Here is a 17,982-nt window from a genome sequence, read left to right on the forward strand (position 1 = left end):
TTCTTCTGATGTGTAGAAGCTTTTTAATTTGATATACTTCTATTTGTTCAGTCATGTTTTTGTTTCTCTTGCCCTTGGGGTGGTGTCTTCAAATACATCTTTCATGTTAATGTCATGAAATGTTTCACCAATATAGAATAGTGTTTTTTAACTTGCAGATGGTGGTCTACTTATTTATTTTCTTTTGTCTCAGGCAGAACTAAGTGTTCTGATTGAGAAAGAAGAGACCTTTGGTTGTAGTGTGTGTGGTAATGGGTGTGTAGCGATTGCTACCACCCTATTGGTAGAACATTTAGGGTTGGGAATGCTTGGTTTGCCAGCTTTCTTGGAATTAGGTTAAAGTATTATGGAACATTACTATATCTATGTTTCTTTTTATGTAAGCCTGTAGGACAGAAAACTGGACCAAGGAAAACACATTTGAAAATAACTTTTTTTTGTCTTACCAGCTCAGCTCTGGTTTATGGTGGTGCAGGGGATTGAACTTGGGATTTGAAGCCTTAGGCATGAAAGTCTCTTTGCATAACTGTTATGCTATCTACCTGCACCTGAAAAGAACTTACTCTTTTAAATGTTAATTTATTTCATATTAAGTGGTCTGGGAGGTGGCACAATGGATAAAGCACTGAATTCTCAAGCATGAGGTTCCTAGTTCAGTCCCAACAGCACATGTACCAGAGTGATGTCTGGTTCTTTCTCTCTCTCCTCCTATCTTCCTCATTAATAAATAAATAAAAATCTGAAAAAAAAATTTCATATTAACGTATTTTTGAACTTTTGGGGGGAGGTATTCACATGACTTCATTGTTCCAGGCTGACTTTTTCAGACATAGAGAATCAGAGACAGAGGAAGATAGGCAAAGATACCACAGCACCAAAGCTTTCCCTATGTGGTAGAGGCTTGGCTCAAATCTGGGTTTGAGTATAGTACAAAGCAGGCACACTAAGTGAGCTGGCTATCTTATTTACCCCAAATATTTTGAACTTTTAACATAAATTTACCATGATACATTTGCATAGAACTACTTTTCAGATGTGATGTACTACAGTCTGGATTTTAAAGTGAAGATCCAGTTCTAGCAGTCTTTAAAGTATTTTAAGCTGACTACTTCTTAGACCCTTACAAATTTTTACTGAGAAGCAGTACAACTTCTTTTTGCTCCCATTAACATAGAACAGATTAATAAGAGACAAAAGCTCCATAACAGATATATACCTTGTGGGTATTAACTGCATATATAACTAATGATATGAACCTAAAAACCCAATAGGTTGAGTGAACTTTATTGAACATGTGTCCCCTTTCTGTTTTTCATGTTTTAATCAGCTTTATGGAAGTGTAATTAGCAATCAGTTACATTTGCCAATTATAAGTGTATATTTTGATTATATTTACAAACATACTTAGTTATAAAACCACTGTCAATATAGTATCTATATAATTTTCTTTTTTTAAAATTTTTTATTTATAAAATATGAACACTGACAAGACCATAGGATAACAGGGATACAGTTCCACAGAATTCCCACCACCAGAACTCCGTATCCCATCCCTTCCCCTGATAGCTTTCCTATTCTATTCAATGACCCAGGGTCATTGTGGGGTGCAGAGGGTGGAAGGTCTGGCTTCTGTAATTGTAATTAACTGTAATTAATTCTGTAATTCTGAACATGGATGTTGACAGGTCAATCCATACTCCCAGCCTCTCTCTCTCTTTCCCTGGTGGGGCAGAGGTCTGGGGAAGCAGGGCTCCAGGACACACTGGTAGGGTTTTCTGCCCAGGGAAGTCGCATTATGGTAGCATCTGGAACCTGGTGGCTGAAAGAAGAGTTAACATATAGAGCCAAACAAATTGTTGACTAATCATGAACCTAAAGCCACGTGGTGTGAAGCACAACAATCATTTTAAGGATCCGGGTTCGAGCCCCCGGCTCCCCACCTGCCTGGGTGTTGCTTCACAGGCGGTGAAGCAGGTCTGCAGGTGTCTTAGTTTTCTCTCCCCTTCTCTGTCTTACCTTCCTCTCTCCATTTCTCTATGTCCTATCTAACAACGATGACATCAACAACAACAATAACTACAACAACAATAAAAACAAACCAAGGTCAACAAAAGGGAAAATAAATAAAAATTTAAAAATAAATATTGTTGACTGTAGACCCCATCGATTTGATCCAGTGCCCATATTCAGCATAGGAGCCTTTGTAACCTCTGCATCCCTGTAGGTCTGAGCTCACATTCTCTGGTCATGGCTAGGAACATACCAAGCTGCACTAATTTCAGGGCCCATCTTCCTCAGGTGGTAGAGTATGTCATCTAACATCCCTTTGGAGGATGGAAAATTCTCTACCATTGTTGATCTACATTGAAGGCAAGGTCCTATGGGGGCCACAAAGGAGCCCATTATGTTGTTCCTGATGGAGATGATCAGTGACAGTGGTGAGAGGGATCTGTTAGAGGTCTAGGCCCATCATGTCTGTGTGGGACTCACAGGACTCACCAGCTAGGGCCGTAGATGATGGGGTGGCCTGATAGTGATTAAAGAGTCATCATTGAAGTATGCCAGTCTCTTGCCCTTATTCAGCTTTTGTAGTCCTTACTTTGATAAGGTTAGCTTTGGAGTGACTGAGGGAAGTGTAATAGAAGTAGGTGAGGAGGGTATCTAGGTCTAAGTAGAAACTATTACATTAGGAACTTTGTGGTGTCTTTTTAAGTCTTTCTGCTTTCTTGCTTCATTTATTGTCTCACTGCAAACTTGTGCACTTTTGCTTTCAGGTATATATTTTGCCCTAATTTATGGATGCATGTGTACATCTGCCCTATCTCATGGGACCTGGTCTATATCTAGGTTTTGGGGCTTTGTTAGGAAGTGAACCACCCAAAATGGAATTAAGGAGTTCTGTGAGAAAGAAAAGGTCTCACCTGAGTAATGAGGCTGAAGGGTTGACATTCCATACCTGACATCTCTGCACACAGTCCAAAGTGAAGCATGCTGAGGTGGTTCTCAATGTATTGATTAGGTTGGGATCAGCAGATGCAGTATCAGTTGGTATGAATTGAGGGAAGCATGCAGAAAGCATGCAGGAAGCATGAGGGAAGCATGCCCCACCCTAGAGGTTCCAGGCTGTGGGAAATATGGGCTTTATAGAGGAAGCAGGAAGTTCCTGTTGTCTTAGGGTTTAAGAAGGCAGTAGATAGTTATAGCTATAATCAAATTATTTGGTAACTGGGCTAACTTTGAAAATCCCATTGTTAGGATTTGCTGTATTGTACACGACCTCACTGTACTGTATGTCCTTTGATGTTATTTATATATAGCTGTATCTTATAAAGTAGTACCACCGGTTGCTTCTGTTCTCCCTGGTCTAAGTTTTTAGGAGGGACAACGTTTCCTTATTTTATTTTTATATTTATTTATTTATTTTCCCTTTTGTTGCCCTTGTTTTTTATTGTTGTTGTAGTTATTATTGTTGTTATTGATGTCATCATTGTTAGATAGGACAGAGAGAAATGGAGAGAGGAGGGGAAGACACGGGGAGAGAAAGACACCTGCAGACCTGTTTCACACAGCTTGTGAAGTGAACCCCCTGCAGGTGGGGAGCTGGGGGCTCAAACCGGGATCCTTGCACTTGGTGCCACGTGCATTTAACCCACTGTGCTACCGCCCGACTTCTGGAGGGTCAACATTTCTAAGAATAAGTCATTATTGGAAATGTATTAATAATTTGAGCCCACTGTTAAAATTCAGTCTGATTACCAATTTGAAGTCTTAAGTGCTTAGCTTAGATTGAAGGAACATATACTCAGCCTATGGTCTGTGCATTAAAAAGTTTGATTAAAAAGTTTGATTAAAAATTTTCCCCTCTCATATTAACTAGTGTGTACATCAACACCATTCCCACCACCAAAGGACTGTTGCTGTCCCCATCTTCTCCCTCCCCCCCACCCCCAGTGAAGCTTAACATTTACTCTCACCCTCCACGCAGAGATTCTTACTTTGGTGCCCTACTCCAAACTCAGTCAGATCCTGCTTTGAGTTTCCCTTTCTGTTCTTCTTTCTCAACTTCTGTTTACTAGTGGGATCATCCCATACTCGTCTTTGTCTTTCTGACTTATCTCAACATAATTCCTTCTAGCTCCTTCCAAGATGGGTCAGAGAAGGTGGGTTCATTGTTTTTAATAGCTGCATAGTACAGTATAATTTTCATGATCTCAGTGTTTCTTATGCCTTTTTGGATCCACTCACTGATATGCTTTGTCACTACAGCTTTTGTCTTTTCTAGAATCTAAAGTAAATGGAATCATGTGTGCTTTCTCTTACATCTGCTTCATTTTGCATATTTATTTGAGATTTGTTTGTGTAGCATATACAGCAGTTATTTTTCTATAATTCAGTTTGGAGAAACTGTCTTTAACAGCATTGAGTTTTCAGTCCCTGAACACGATGACATCTTCATTTATTTAGGCATTTTTAACTTTAAGTGTTGTTTTTAGTTTTCGTTATACAAGTATTTAAATATATATTAAAATATTTTATTTATTTATTAATGAGAGGGATAGGAGAGAGAGAAAGAACCAGACATCACTCTAGTACGTGTGCTGCTGGGGATTGAACTCAGGACCTCATGCTTAAGAGACCAACATTTTATCCACTGCGCCACCTCCTCGACCATGTAAACATATATTTTTAATTTACTCCCTTTGTGTTTTTGAATGCTACTGTAAATAGAATTGTATTTTCAATTTTACTCTTCAGCTGTTTTATTGCTAGTGTATAAAAATGTAGTTGATCTTTTAATTTTTACTTTATGTCTGCAGTCTTACTAAATTTACTTATTTTTATTTATTTATTTATTTTTACTGATCAGCTCTGGTTTATGGTGGTGAGGGGGATTGAACATGGGACCTTGGAGTCTCAAGCATGAGAGTCTCTATGCATAACCTTTATGCTATCTACCCCTGCCCTACTTAATAATTTTAGTGATACATTTTTGCAGGTCTAGACTCATTAGGAGTTGTATTTGTACATACATAATTATGTTTGTAAATAGGAACAATATTACTGCTTCTTTTCCACTTCATATGTTTTGATTTTTATTGCTTCAGTGCAGTGCCCAGAACTCCCTGAACAATATTGAGTAAAACTGACAAGAATGTACATCCTTAACTTGTTCTTAATTTTAGGGGAAAATTTTTGTATCTTTCATTATGAAATATAATATTAACTGTAGATTTTTCATGGATGCTCATAATCAAGTAAAGAACTTCTATTTGTATTTTCTAGTTCACTGATAATTTTTCACCATGAACTGGAAAATCTTATCTAATGTCTTTTCCTTATTTGCTTGGTTTTTGTTGTTGTCACTGGAGCTTCACTGCTCCAGGGCTACTTTTTTTTTTAAATTTTTTATTTATAAAAAGGAAACATTGACTAAACCATAGGATAAGAGGGGTACAACTTCACACAGTTCCCACCACCAAAACTCTGTATCCCATCCCCTGATAGCTTTCCTGTTCTTTAACCTCCAACTCTTCATCTGCACTATTCTTTAGGTCCATGATTGGTCAACAATTTGTTTGGCTGCTTTTTTCAGGTAGGAATAGGAGAAGGAGGCAGAGAGTCAAAGAGATTATAGCACCAAAACTTACTTCAGGGCAGTGGGAGCCTGGTTGAACCTGGGTAGTGTTCATGACAAAGCAGTGCTCTGTCCAAGAGAGCTGTCTTGCTAACCTGTTTGGTTTTTATACTGTAGATTATAGCTCTCTGCCATTCATTACTTGCTTGGTAATGTTTTAAAACTCAGGGCTCTAGTTTTCATCTTTGTAGGTGCCTCCAGCTCTGACTCCTTCCTCTAGTTCAAATATTGCCCTGGAAGGACTTGCATTAATATATTCACTTGAGTGTTTTCTATTTGTAGTTAAAATAAACCTCTTCCTTTCTTCATATTTGCCTTTGAGGCTGTCAAGTATCTGGTTTCAGTTGAATAGGTATTTAAATCAACCACCTCCAAAGTTTGTGTCTATCAACTATAAACTGCATAATCTACTCAGTCCCACAGAATATGATTTAGTAGGTTTAAAAGTAGGCCCAAGGTTGCCATTTTCCTTAGTGTTGGTGGTTTTGATTCAGGCAGGGATCCAAAGTTCCCATTTTAAGAAGTCAGTCTTACTGAGATACCCCTTTCTAAGTGAATAACCTATTCTTCAACTTTGCAGAGAGGGAGACCTGAACCCTTACGTTAAACCCTATCATATACCTGCTGTATGACCTTGGCAAAGTTACTAGAAAAACTGTATGTAACTTCTGGGGTTTAGCATATCATGCAATATCCCCTGCTTCCTTCCAGCCTTTTCTTTTCCTCCTAATTCTCTGTAAAATGCAGACCTCACAATTATTGTCGTTTTTTAGGATACCATAAATTCTCATACCTTCCTTGAAGCCCTGCCTGCTATACTCTGGTCTTGACCTTAATTTTCTTGTTAATTAAGCTGGCTTTTACTGTCCCTCACATTTAACTACTGCTTGAAGACATCTGCCGACTGCTGTGCCTCAATTTGGTGACAACAATGAGCCAGAGCTCCCAATACTTGATTTACTTGTATCATACCTTAGTCTCTGAACTCCTTGAGAACAAGCAGTGCTCAGCCCTAGTCCCCAGCATATACAAATGTTCAGTAATTTAGATTTGTTTAGATCTGTACTGTTTAGTGTAGAGGTGTGAAGATTTTTGTGTTCTGTTTCTGTTAGTGATTTCTGTTCTTACTCCATTTTAACTAGGGGACATATCAGTTCTTTTAAGTATACTTCAAATTATCTTGAAGTAGTTTAAGTTTATTCTATGACTCGTAAAGTGATCTGAATTGATGAGTTGCCCTTGGTAACTTTAAAGGACTGTGTATTCTGTTGTTGCATATAGGGTGTTCTGTAACAGTCATTTACATTCCTATGGTTGGAGATCAGTTTATTAAAAAAACATCTGGGCAGAGGCAGATAGCATGATGGTTATGCAAAGAAACTTTCATGCCTGGGTCTCCAAGGTCTCAGGTTCAATTCCTCACACCGTCACAAACCAGAGTTGAGCGACGCTCTGGCAGGTTTGTTTGTTTGTTTGTTTTTAAAATCTTTTTAAACTGTCATCACCAGGGGGCCAGGCAGTAGCGCAGTAGGTTAAGTGAACATGGTGTGAAGCACAAGGACTTGTGTTAGAGGATCCTGTTTGAGCACCAGGCTCCCTACCTACAGGGGGAGTGGTGAAGCAGGGCTGCAGGGTGTGCCTCTTTCTCTCTCTCCCTTATTTCCTCCTTGCCTCTTGATTTCTGACTGTCTCTATACAATAAATAAAGATAATTAAAAAAAGAAAGAAATTGAGAGGGACAGAGAGAGAGAAAGAGAGAGAGGGAGGGAGGGAGAGAAAAAGAGGCTTGCAGCACTGCTTCACCATTATGAAGTTTTACCCCATGCAGGTGGGAACCTGGGGCTTGAACCTGGGTCCTTGTGCTTTGTAACATATTCATTCAACCAAGTGTGCCATCACCCGCTTCATTAAAATGATTATTATGTTAAAGCTTAATTCTATTTTATTTTCTGTTTGATTCTTTAATTTTTCTTGCCTTCCTATGAGTTACTTTACCTTTTTTTATTTTAAGGATTCTGTTTTTACTTAACATGGTTTTGAGTATATTGGTGTGCATATTTTTCTTAATGGCTACTATACATATTACAGTGTATATATGGAACATCATAGTCTACTGATACCAGTATTTTACTACTTTGACTGTAGAATTAAAACCTTGATTTCATCAAGATGTCTTTGCCTTCTAATTTTTTTATTATTGCCATGAGGGTTATCACTGGGGCTCCATGTTGGCACTGTCTTCCTTTTTAATTTTATTGGGTAGATAGAAATTGGAGGGGAGGAGGAGATAGGGAAAGAAAAGGATAGATACACACCCACAGAGCTGCTCCACTACACTTGAGGCATCCTCCCTGTAGATAGGGAGCAGGGGCTGAACCTGGGTCCTTGCACATGGTAACATGTATGCTTAACTGAAGTTGTCACCACCTGCCCCCCTCCACTTTTTAAAACTAATTTTCTGAAGTATATTTTCATAATTTAGCACAACAGGTGTCATGTTCTTGATTCCAGCATTAAGTATGATGTAAGAAACTCATGAGGGAGTATAGTCTATCATGTGTGCCCTTATTTTTAAATTCTTTTATTTTTTTGTTTCCTTTATACAAATTCCTAATCATTTTTTAAATCACCTTTTGTCATTTCCCTTCTTTGGAAGGAGCTTCCTTTAGCCATTTTTAAGGGTAATCATGATAATGAAAGTTAGTATCTTTTTATATAATCCCTTAATGTGTCTCTTAAAGAATAGTTTTGCTGACTATGGAATACACTATTGAAAATTCCTTTATTTGATCACTTAAGAAATGTTAGTCTTATTTCCTTCAGCCCTTCCTGATGCCAGATGAGAAGTCCTCTGCCATTGGATTAGTGCTCTAGTCTAGGCTTAACACATCATTTCTCTTTGGTTGTTTTTTTATTTGGTTTCCTGAAGTTTAGTTTCCTAGTGAAAGTTTTGCCTCTTTCTCAGGATTAATTTATAACTGCTTATTTAAGCAATATTATGCTGGCAACTTTAAAATATCTGTCAACTTAGCCATTTTGACTTCAGTTGATTGTATTTTTTTCCTTCCAGGTGTGTGTTTTTGGCATAAAGAATGCTTTTTATTATGTTAGGAGAGTCCAAGTCAATATAAATATTTCATTTTAACTATGTTACTTTTTAGGTTGGGGAGGCCATCTTCTTTCAGACAAGGGTCATTTGGATATTTATAACACAATTCACGAGTTAAACAGAATTATCAGCTTGAAAATTAGCTCTAAATGTTGCTATGAAAAAACTCCAGTTGCCTTGCCAGGGCCAAACAAAATTATTTTGTAGGATATCCTGGAAGTATTCTCAACCATGAGGTCCCAAGTTCAATCCCCAGCAGCACATGCACTAGAGTGATGTCTGGTTCTTTCACTCTCTCTCTCTTCCTTTCTCGTGAATTAATAAATTCTTTTAGTAAAAAGTAAATGTTCATCCTGTGAGAAATAGGTGTATGCAAGCATGAGCTCCTGAGTTCAGTCCCAGGTGCCATGATACTGTTCTGGCCTCTTTCTCCTTTCTCTTTCTCAATATACCTATTTCTCATGGTTGAGAATACAGTGCTGTATCCACTGCACCACCTCTCAGACCACTCCACATTTACTTTTTAAAACTTCTCACCAGTGTTACCCCTGGGACTTGGTTGTCTCTGTGACAAATCCAGATTGCTGGCAGCCTCTCCCTTTTTATTTGATAGAAACAGGGAGGGAGGGAGGGAGAGAGAGAGAAGGGGGAGGACCTTTGGTAGCCCCTCACTGCTCATTAAAGTCCATCCCCCGTGCTCATCCCCCCCCCCCCCCAACACACACAGGTGGAGGCTGAGCCCAGGTTCAAATTTTCGCTTCACTCGCCTACCCACCTACCACTCTCACAGAGCACTCTTCAGCTCTGGCTTATAGTGGTGCTGGGAATTCAGCCAGGCACTTCCACATCTCAGACACTGAAGTCTTTTTTGCATATCCATCATGCTATCTCCTCAACTCTTCTCTGTTGTTCTCTAATTTACTCCACTGTGAATGGACAACACACTTCAGTCTCTTTTAGAATTTGTTTTGTGACTTAACATAAGGTCATCCTGAAGAGTTCCCCCCACCCCTAGTGGTTTGTAATGTTTTCAGGTTTCCTTGTTGAACTTTTGCCTAGTTTCTTCCCCCCCCTTTTTTTTCAAATGGGTGTTTATATTCTTAAAGTATTTTTGTTGAATCTCATAATTTTTTGCCAGATTTTGCTTCATGTATTGTCCCAGTGGCTATCAGAAGTTGAAAGTATTATTTGATACATTTAGCCTATCAAATGCTATAGCCTATCTTAAATGTGTTCAGAATTTATATTAATCTGTAGTTGAATAAAAACATCTAATATGAAGCCTATTTGACTATAAAGTGCTGACTCATGTTATTTGTTCAATATAATGCTGAGATTGAAAAACTGTCTTTGTAGTATTGACTGTTCTCTTGGCATCAGGTGGCTGAGTGGGAGCAGTAGGACAGCAACTATCCAGTATCAGAGTGTCCACAACAGTTCAAAATTCAAAGTGTGGTTTCTACTGAATGCAGATTGCTTTTACACCATTGTAAATCTATCATAAGACAGGCACTCTATTATAATTGTCACTCTTTTTTCTTTGAGCCATACATTTGCATGGCTCTCAAAATTTTGAAACTGGACATTAACAAATAACATATAATGTAGCAGCTCTGGAAACCAGCTCTTCCTTACTCCTGTTGCTATTTGTTTCCTTTACAAACTTGTCTAGATCAGTTATTTGAAGTCTGTATTACTTATACATAGCTACTGAAGTCTGCTTTGATTAGCCTTGTGTTCCATCTAATTATTAAGCAGAGATTGAAACCATTGATAGAACTTCTCCCAGTCTTGCTAGGGGGCGACCCCCAGTGGTGGTGGTGGTGGTGTGTGTGTGTGTGTACACACCCACCTGCAGTACTCAGGCAGGTGATAGCTGTTTCCTAGTTTTCACATTCTGCTCACTTAAAGTCTCAGTCATCAGGCATGAGAATATCAGGACTGTGTCAGGTTTTTCTTGACTTTGTATACAGCACGTGCATGACCTAGATTGCCAGCAAAATGTGTTCCTTTCCCTTGTCTTGTTGTAGTGACAGAACCACAATACTCCTAGCTTGACTTTTTATCTTGAATTACATATGGGTTTTGTCACATATTTTATTCAGTTGGTATAATCATGTAATTTTTCTTCTTGAGCCTTTTGATAGTAGTAAGTCATTGATTTTTTTGAATTTTATCAATTACTGAAATGTAATTAAATGCATATTTAGTATCAATTCTCTTTTTTTAGGAGTATACTTTAAGGTTACTATAATTGATCTTTTTTCCCCCTCAGCACCAGTGCTTCATGCATGCAGGATTCCAGTGCTCCTGAGTTCATTCTGTTTTAAATTTCAGGGAGAAAAATGAGATACCACAACACCATTCTATCACATGTGACTTCTTTGGTGCTGACCATGATGCTTTCGGGTGGTTCTTATGCTTGCAAGGAATACATTAATGAGTGAACAACCTCCCAGTTCTGTGATTAGTTACTTAAATAAAATATCTGTTAGGGCTGGGAGATAGTGGTTAGAGTTCATACCTTACCACATGTGAGGTAAAAGGTATATCATCTCCCTTTGAATCCAGCACCAAATGGGAATACCACAGAAGCTCCCTGGATGGTAAAGAGATGTCCTGGTATTTCTCCCTCTTTCTTCTTTCTCTCTTGCTCTATCTCTCCTCTCCTTTCTTCCTAAAAATAAAAAAGATGAAAAATAAATTGACTGGGGGGGGGGGCATGTGATATTGCACATGTGCAAAGCTCAGGGTTCATATAAGGCATTGCAAAATAAATATTCAATTTTATTATTTATTTATTTCTTACCACTGCTCAGCTCAAGTTTATGTGGTGGGGGGGGATTGAACCTGGGTCTTTGGAGCCTCAGGTATGGGAGTGTTTGCATAACCATTATACTATCTATCCCTGTCTTTATTTTTACCTTTTTTAGGGAGAACTAATGATGTATACAACAGTATTTCCCTTTTTGGACTTTATTAGGTATCTACCATTGATTTTGTTTTTTTCAGCCAAGGTAACTAATGTATTTTTTTAAACTCCTAATTAAAAACATATCCAGAGGCCAGGTGGTAGCACAGTGGATTAAGAGCAAATAGCACAGAGCGCAAGGACCAGCATAAAGATCCTGGTTCGAGCCTCCAGCTCCCCACCTGCAGGGGGGTCATTTCATAGGCGGTGAAGCAGGTCTGCAGGTGTCTTATCTTTCTCTCCCCCTCTCTGTCTTCCCCTCTTCTCTCCATTTTTCTCTGTCCTGTCCAACAACAATGATAAATAACAAGGGCAACAAAGAGAAAAGATAACTTTCAGGAGCAGTAGATTCATGGTGCAGGCACCGAGCCCCAGCTTTTATCAGCTAGATGAAGGTCTGATCTGACTTGGTAATGAAAACTTAGGTGAGGGACCAGGCAAGTGGCACACCTGGTTAAGCGCACACATTATGGTGCACAAGTACTCACTTTCAAACTCTGGTCCCCACCTGCAGGGGCAAAGCTTCATGAGTGGTGAAGCAGGGCAGCAGGTGTCTCTCTGTCTCTCTCCCTCTCTGTGTCCTCCTCCTCTCTCAATTTCTCTCTATCTAATAATAAATAAATAAAATTAAAAAAACTTAGGTGATAACCATTATAATTCTTCTTAAATTTTTTTGATTTATTTATTTATTTTTGGGTAGAGACAAAGAGAAATTGAGAGGAGAGGGGGAGAAGTGAAGGAAAGAGGCAGACATTTGCAGCCCTGCTTTACCACTTGTGAAGCTTTCCCCCTGCAGATAGGGTCAAGGGGCTTGAATCTGGGACCTTGAGCACTGTAATGGGTGCACTTAGCCAGGTGTGCCACCATCTGGCCCTTCCCATTATAATTTTTAGTGAGCTCCTACTTTTTGTGTTTTACGTTCTGAGCATCCAACTATTCATTGTTTAAATATTTTATTTATTTATTATTGTATAGAGACAGAGAAATTGAGAGAAGGGGGAAGGGAGGGAGGGAGAGAGACAGAGAGACACCTGCAGCCCTGCTTCACCACTTGCTGTCGGGCTGGCTTCACGAGCGGGAGACAGATGACCAGGGACTCACGGCTGAGCTGTACGCAGTATCTCTTTATTCATGTAGAACGCAGCACAATCTAAACCAAGCTATGCTAAAACTAAACTAAACTGAAAACTCACAAACCTGTCCTTATATATACTTGCCAAGTAGGGTGTGAACAGGATGTGATGTAGAGAGGGTGGAGCGAAAAGAGAGTGGTGGAAAATCAGGGTGTGACAAGGAGAGGGGGTGGAGCGGGTGAGAATTCTACCACAGAACCACCAATGCCCTGGAGGGAGGGTGGTGCTTAGTTAGTGATTTATGTAAATAGACCGCAGCTTTGAGTAGGATCAAACCATACAGGCATGCCGGTGCTTAGTTAAGCAGGATTTAGAGACAGAAGCCGGGGGAGCTGGCATACTACCCAACAACTTGCAAGGCTTTCCCCGTGGGGGTAGGGGTGGGGCTTGAACCTGGGTCCTTGTGCTCTGTAATGTGTGTGCTTAGCCAGGTGTGCCACCACCTGGCCTCTTTCAACTGTTCAGTTTTTATTCGTCTTCTTAAATTAATACATTTGCCTACTGGTGGTATTTTTCTTTGTACTTATTTTATTTTAATGAGAGAGAGCTGTAGAGAAAGAAAAAAGACCAGAGCACTGCTCTGCTGCTGGGGATTGAACCTGGGACCTTGGAGCCTCAGGCATGAAAATCTTCTGCATGGCCACTAGGCTCTCTCCCCAGCCTCAGTGGTGGTATTAAAAAATGATTTTTCCTCTCCAGAGCCCTGCCCCACTATGGAAAGATAGAAACAGGCTGGGGGTTATGGATCAACCTGCCAATGCCTAAGTCCAGCAGAAAAGCAATTACAGAAGCCAGACCTCCCACCTTCTGCACCCCATAATGATCCTGGGTCCATACTCCCAGTGGGATAAAGCATAGGAAAGTTTCAAATGGAAGGGATGGGATACAGAGTTCTGGTGGTGGGAATTGTGTGGAATTGTACCCCTCTTATCCTATGGTTTGATGATCATTATTAAATCAATAAAAATGATTTTTTAATAAAAATGATTTTCCTGGATCATCTGAGATTAAACAAAGCATGAGAGAGGGATGAGAAATGGGCTAGTTGGATAGAGCCTTTCACAGTTCTTCTGTTCTGTTTATCACTTTATTTAGAGACATTATCATACACTCTATTATTACTTAAGTTGTATCTATTAATTCTGACCTCAGTTTTGAAGTTTAGCCACAAACTAGAACTAGAGATAACAACTAGAAAGAAATCATCTGCATCAATGAATGTAAATACTGCTGCTTATGCCTGCATTAAAAAAAAAAGGGTAGTATTTATTTAGTGTTTATTGAATGTCACATATCAATAGTAAGAACTGGTGTGAATGAGTGGAAATAAAAAAAACTTGCTATTGTGGCTTAAGGGAAACAGAAGAATGAAGGTCAGGGGTATTCCCCAAATAAAACCAGTATGTGATTACTAAAATAAGGGGAAAGCAATGTTCAACAAGCAGGCAAAACCCATCGTTAGATAAAATAACTAGCTGGTACCTCACTCTATTTTTTCCTTCTTTCCTTCCTTCCTGCCTTCCTGCCTTCCTGCCTTCCTGCCTTCCTGCCTTCTTTCAGTTTTAAGCATTCTAGAAAAGGCAGGTGCACGAAGTTAGACAATACACATCTGGACTACTCAAAGGTCAACAAAGAGGAGTCATTGAATGTTGTAATACGGCAATATGAAAAATCATTATTTCTTCTTGTAAAAAATAACTTTATAAAATCTTTAAACAGTTATATAAAAATTCCAAAGATAGTATAGAGTTCCCCTGCTCTCCATTATTCACATCTTACATTAAATGTTAGCTTTGTTTTTTTTAACAATTAATGACACAGTATTGATATATTTTTATCAACTAAATTCTATCTTTAATTAAAACTTATATAGTTTTTTTTTCCTAACTTCCCTTTATTTTCTAGGATTTCTTCCCTGAAGCCACATTACATTTTAATTGCTATGTCTCTCTAAACTCCTCTGACCCATGGTAATTTCTCAGACCTTGCTTTTGGTTAGATGTCCTTGATGGCTTTTAGGAACTTGTCCTTCTGTTGTGATTTCTCTGATGTTTTTCTTATAATGAGACTGGGGTTATGTGGCTTAGAGAGGAAGATCACAAAGTTAAGATGCTGTTTTCACTATAACCAACATGAATAGCATCAACATGACTTACCAGTGGGTATTAATCTTGATCATCTGAAGTGATATTTGTCAAGTTATGAAATGTAAAGCTACTCTTTTTTTCTTTGTTTTTTTTTTTTTTTGCAAGGAAGTCTCTGAATAGGCTATGCTTAAGGAGTTCAAAATTTCATCTCCTACATCAAATAGAGTGTACATAAATTGTTAGGATTCTTTTCTAGAAATTTTGTCTATTCTCCACCATTTGTATATGTCAATATGGACTGATTTTTAATTTATATTTTGGACTGTAATTTGGCTATTAACGAACTCTTTCTATTGACTGTACTTCTCATTGACATAGTACCATCAATGTAGTTTTTTTTTTTCAGCACCCACTTTTGGGTACCACAAGATATTCGGGTTAAATCTTATATATTGCCTGGTCCAGTCAATTGTTTCTCCAAGATGTTATTGTTCCTTTTATTGGCATTAGAACCCAGACTAGGGTGCTAAGAGTGCTTTTTTTTTTTTTAAATAAAATGGAAATATTGACAAGACCATAGGGAAAGAGGGTTACAATTCCACACAGTTCCCACCACTAGAACTCTGTATCCCATTCCCTTCCTGGATAGCTTTCCTATTCTTTATTTCTCTGGGAGTATGGACCCAGGGTCACTGTGGGGTGCAGAAGGTGAAAGGTCTGGCTTCTGTAATTGCTTCCCCACTGAACATGGGCATTGGCAGATCGATCCATACTCCCAACCTGTCTTTCTCTTTCCTTAGTGGGCAGCACTCTGGGGAAGTGGGGCTCCAGGACACATAGGTGGGGTCATCTGCCCAGGGAAGTCAGGTTGGCATCATGGTAGCATCTGTAACCTGGTGGCTGAAAGAAGAGTTACGCTATAAAGCCAAACAAATTGTTGACAATTCATGAACTTAAAAGCAAGAATATAGCAGATGAAGATTTGGGGTCTCCATTTTAGAAAAAGCTAGTAGGACTATTTTAGGTATGTTCTTTTTATTTTATGTTCTTTCATTTTTTTTATAAAGAAGGAAACACTGACAAAACCATAGGATAAGTGGGGTCAACTCCACACAGTTCCCACCACCAGAACTCCATATCCCATCCCATCCCCTCCCTTGATAGCTTTCGTATTCTTTAACTCTCTGGGAGTATGGACCCAAGGTCATTGTGGGATGCAGAAGGTGGAGGGTCCAGCTTTTGTAATTGCTTCCCTGCTGAACATGGCGTTGACAGATCGATCCATACTCCCAGCCTGCCACTGTCTTTCCCTAGTGGGGTGGGGTTCTTGGGAATTGGAGGTCCAGGACACATTGATGGGGTCGTCTGTCTAGGCAAGTCTGGTTGGCTTCATGCTAGCATCTGGAACCTGGTGGCTGAAAAGAGAGTTAACATATAAAGCCAAGCAAGTTGTTGACTATTCATGAACCTAAAGGCTGGAGTAGTGCAAATGAAGAGTTGAGGGGGGGTCTCTGTTCTGTAGATAGCTAGTAGGCATATTTATTCTAAAGGGCCCATGACTTTACTAGTTTTTGCCTGAGCCTGACATCTGATATGCAGGTGGACCCAAGTTATTGTCTGGGGAGATGATGTCATGGCTGGAAAAAGGGCTAGAAAGCTGGATCAGGGAAGAGAATAATTCCCAAAGGTGTATAAATATTGTTGACTGTAAACGCCTTCAATTAGATCCGGTACCCATATTAAGCATAGGAGCCTATGTAGCCTCTGTATCCCTATAGATCTGAGCTCACATTCTGTGGTCATGGCTAGGAACATTCCAGGCCGCACTAATTTCGGGACCCATCTTCCTCGAGTGATAAGAGTATATTACATGCATGGTGGCATCAGAACTGTTAAATCAAACATCAAGGAAAAAAGCATTATCAATTAAAGTATAGCACTCTGTTCAGTTTCTTTTACCTTTAATCTCACAGAGTCCATTCTTTATTACTTAGGTCAGTGAAATTCCCCTGCCAGATAGAAGTGATTTCATACATTTGTAATTATAGTTGTTTTTATACATTTTCATGCCATCCTGGGATTCTCTGATCTTAATGATTTTTTAAATTTTTTAAATTAATTAATTAATTTTCCCTTTTGTTTTTTATTGCTGTAGTTATTATTATTGATGTCATTGTTGTTAGAACAGAGACAAATGGAGAGAGGAGGGGAAGACAGAGGAGTAGAGAAAGATAGACACCTGCAGACCTCTTCACCACCTGTGAAGCAACTCCCTAGAGCTGGAACCAGGATCCTTGCTGGTTCTTGCACTTCGTGCCACGTGCACTTAACCCACTGCACTACCGCCCAACTCCCCTTAATGATTTTGTAAACTACATAAGAATAGTAATTTGTTCTTTGTGCTGTAAAGTTTTGTTTTGACAAATGGATGTGCCATGTATCTAACAGAATAGTTTCAACATTCTGAAAAACTTCCTGTGCTCAATTCTTCCTTCCTTGCACTTCCCACCCCTACCCACCCCCAACTTATGGCTATCATTTTACCATCCTTGCAGTCTTGTCTTTTCAGAATGTCATAGACTTGGAATGGCAGACTGTGTAGCCTTTTTCTTTCTTTCTTTTAATCACTGAATGATATTACACTGTGTATTACTGACATCTTATTTGTGTCTGCTTTTTTGATGATTATGAATAAAGCTGCTTTGAGTAGTTGCTTAGTTTTTGTATGTTTTCTTCCCCTTGTATGGATATATATATATTTCAAGTCAGTTAAGTAAATAGGTAGGCACAAAATTGATGAACTGTGTGGTAAAAATATGTTAGTTTCTTGGACTGGCACAAATCTCCTTTTGCCATTTTTCTGTTATTCTCACCCTACAAATCTCCTAACTGTTGAGCCCAGGTTCTGTCATTACTATAAAAAAGCAGGTAACATAAAATTTTAGCTTACCATATTTTGAGGAGATGTAATCTAGTCATCCTTTGTACCTGTTTATAATACTTTCAGTTGATCAGTGAGAAAATTAGCTACGTCTAGTTGAGTTTTA

General features: G+C 39.0%; 1 protein-coding gene across 3 annotated transcripts in view; it reads left to right on the plus strand.

Moving 5' to 3' along the window:
* TMEM131 (transmembrane protein 131) overlaps nt 1-17,982 on the plus strand; it is a 161,035-nt gene that overhangs the window by 44,338 nt on the left and 98,715 nt on the right. The gene's annotated exons all lie outside the window — the stretch shown is intronic.

Source organism: Erinaceus europaeus, chromosome 3 (genome assembly GCF_950295315.1).
Source record: "Erinaceus europaeus chromosome 3, mEriEur2.1, whole genome shotgun sequence".
In the NCBI taxonomy this organism is placed as follows: domain Eukaryota; kingdom Metazoa; phylum Chordata; class Mammalia; order Eulipotyphla; family Erinaceidae; genus Erinaceus; species Erinaceus europaeus.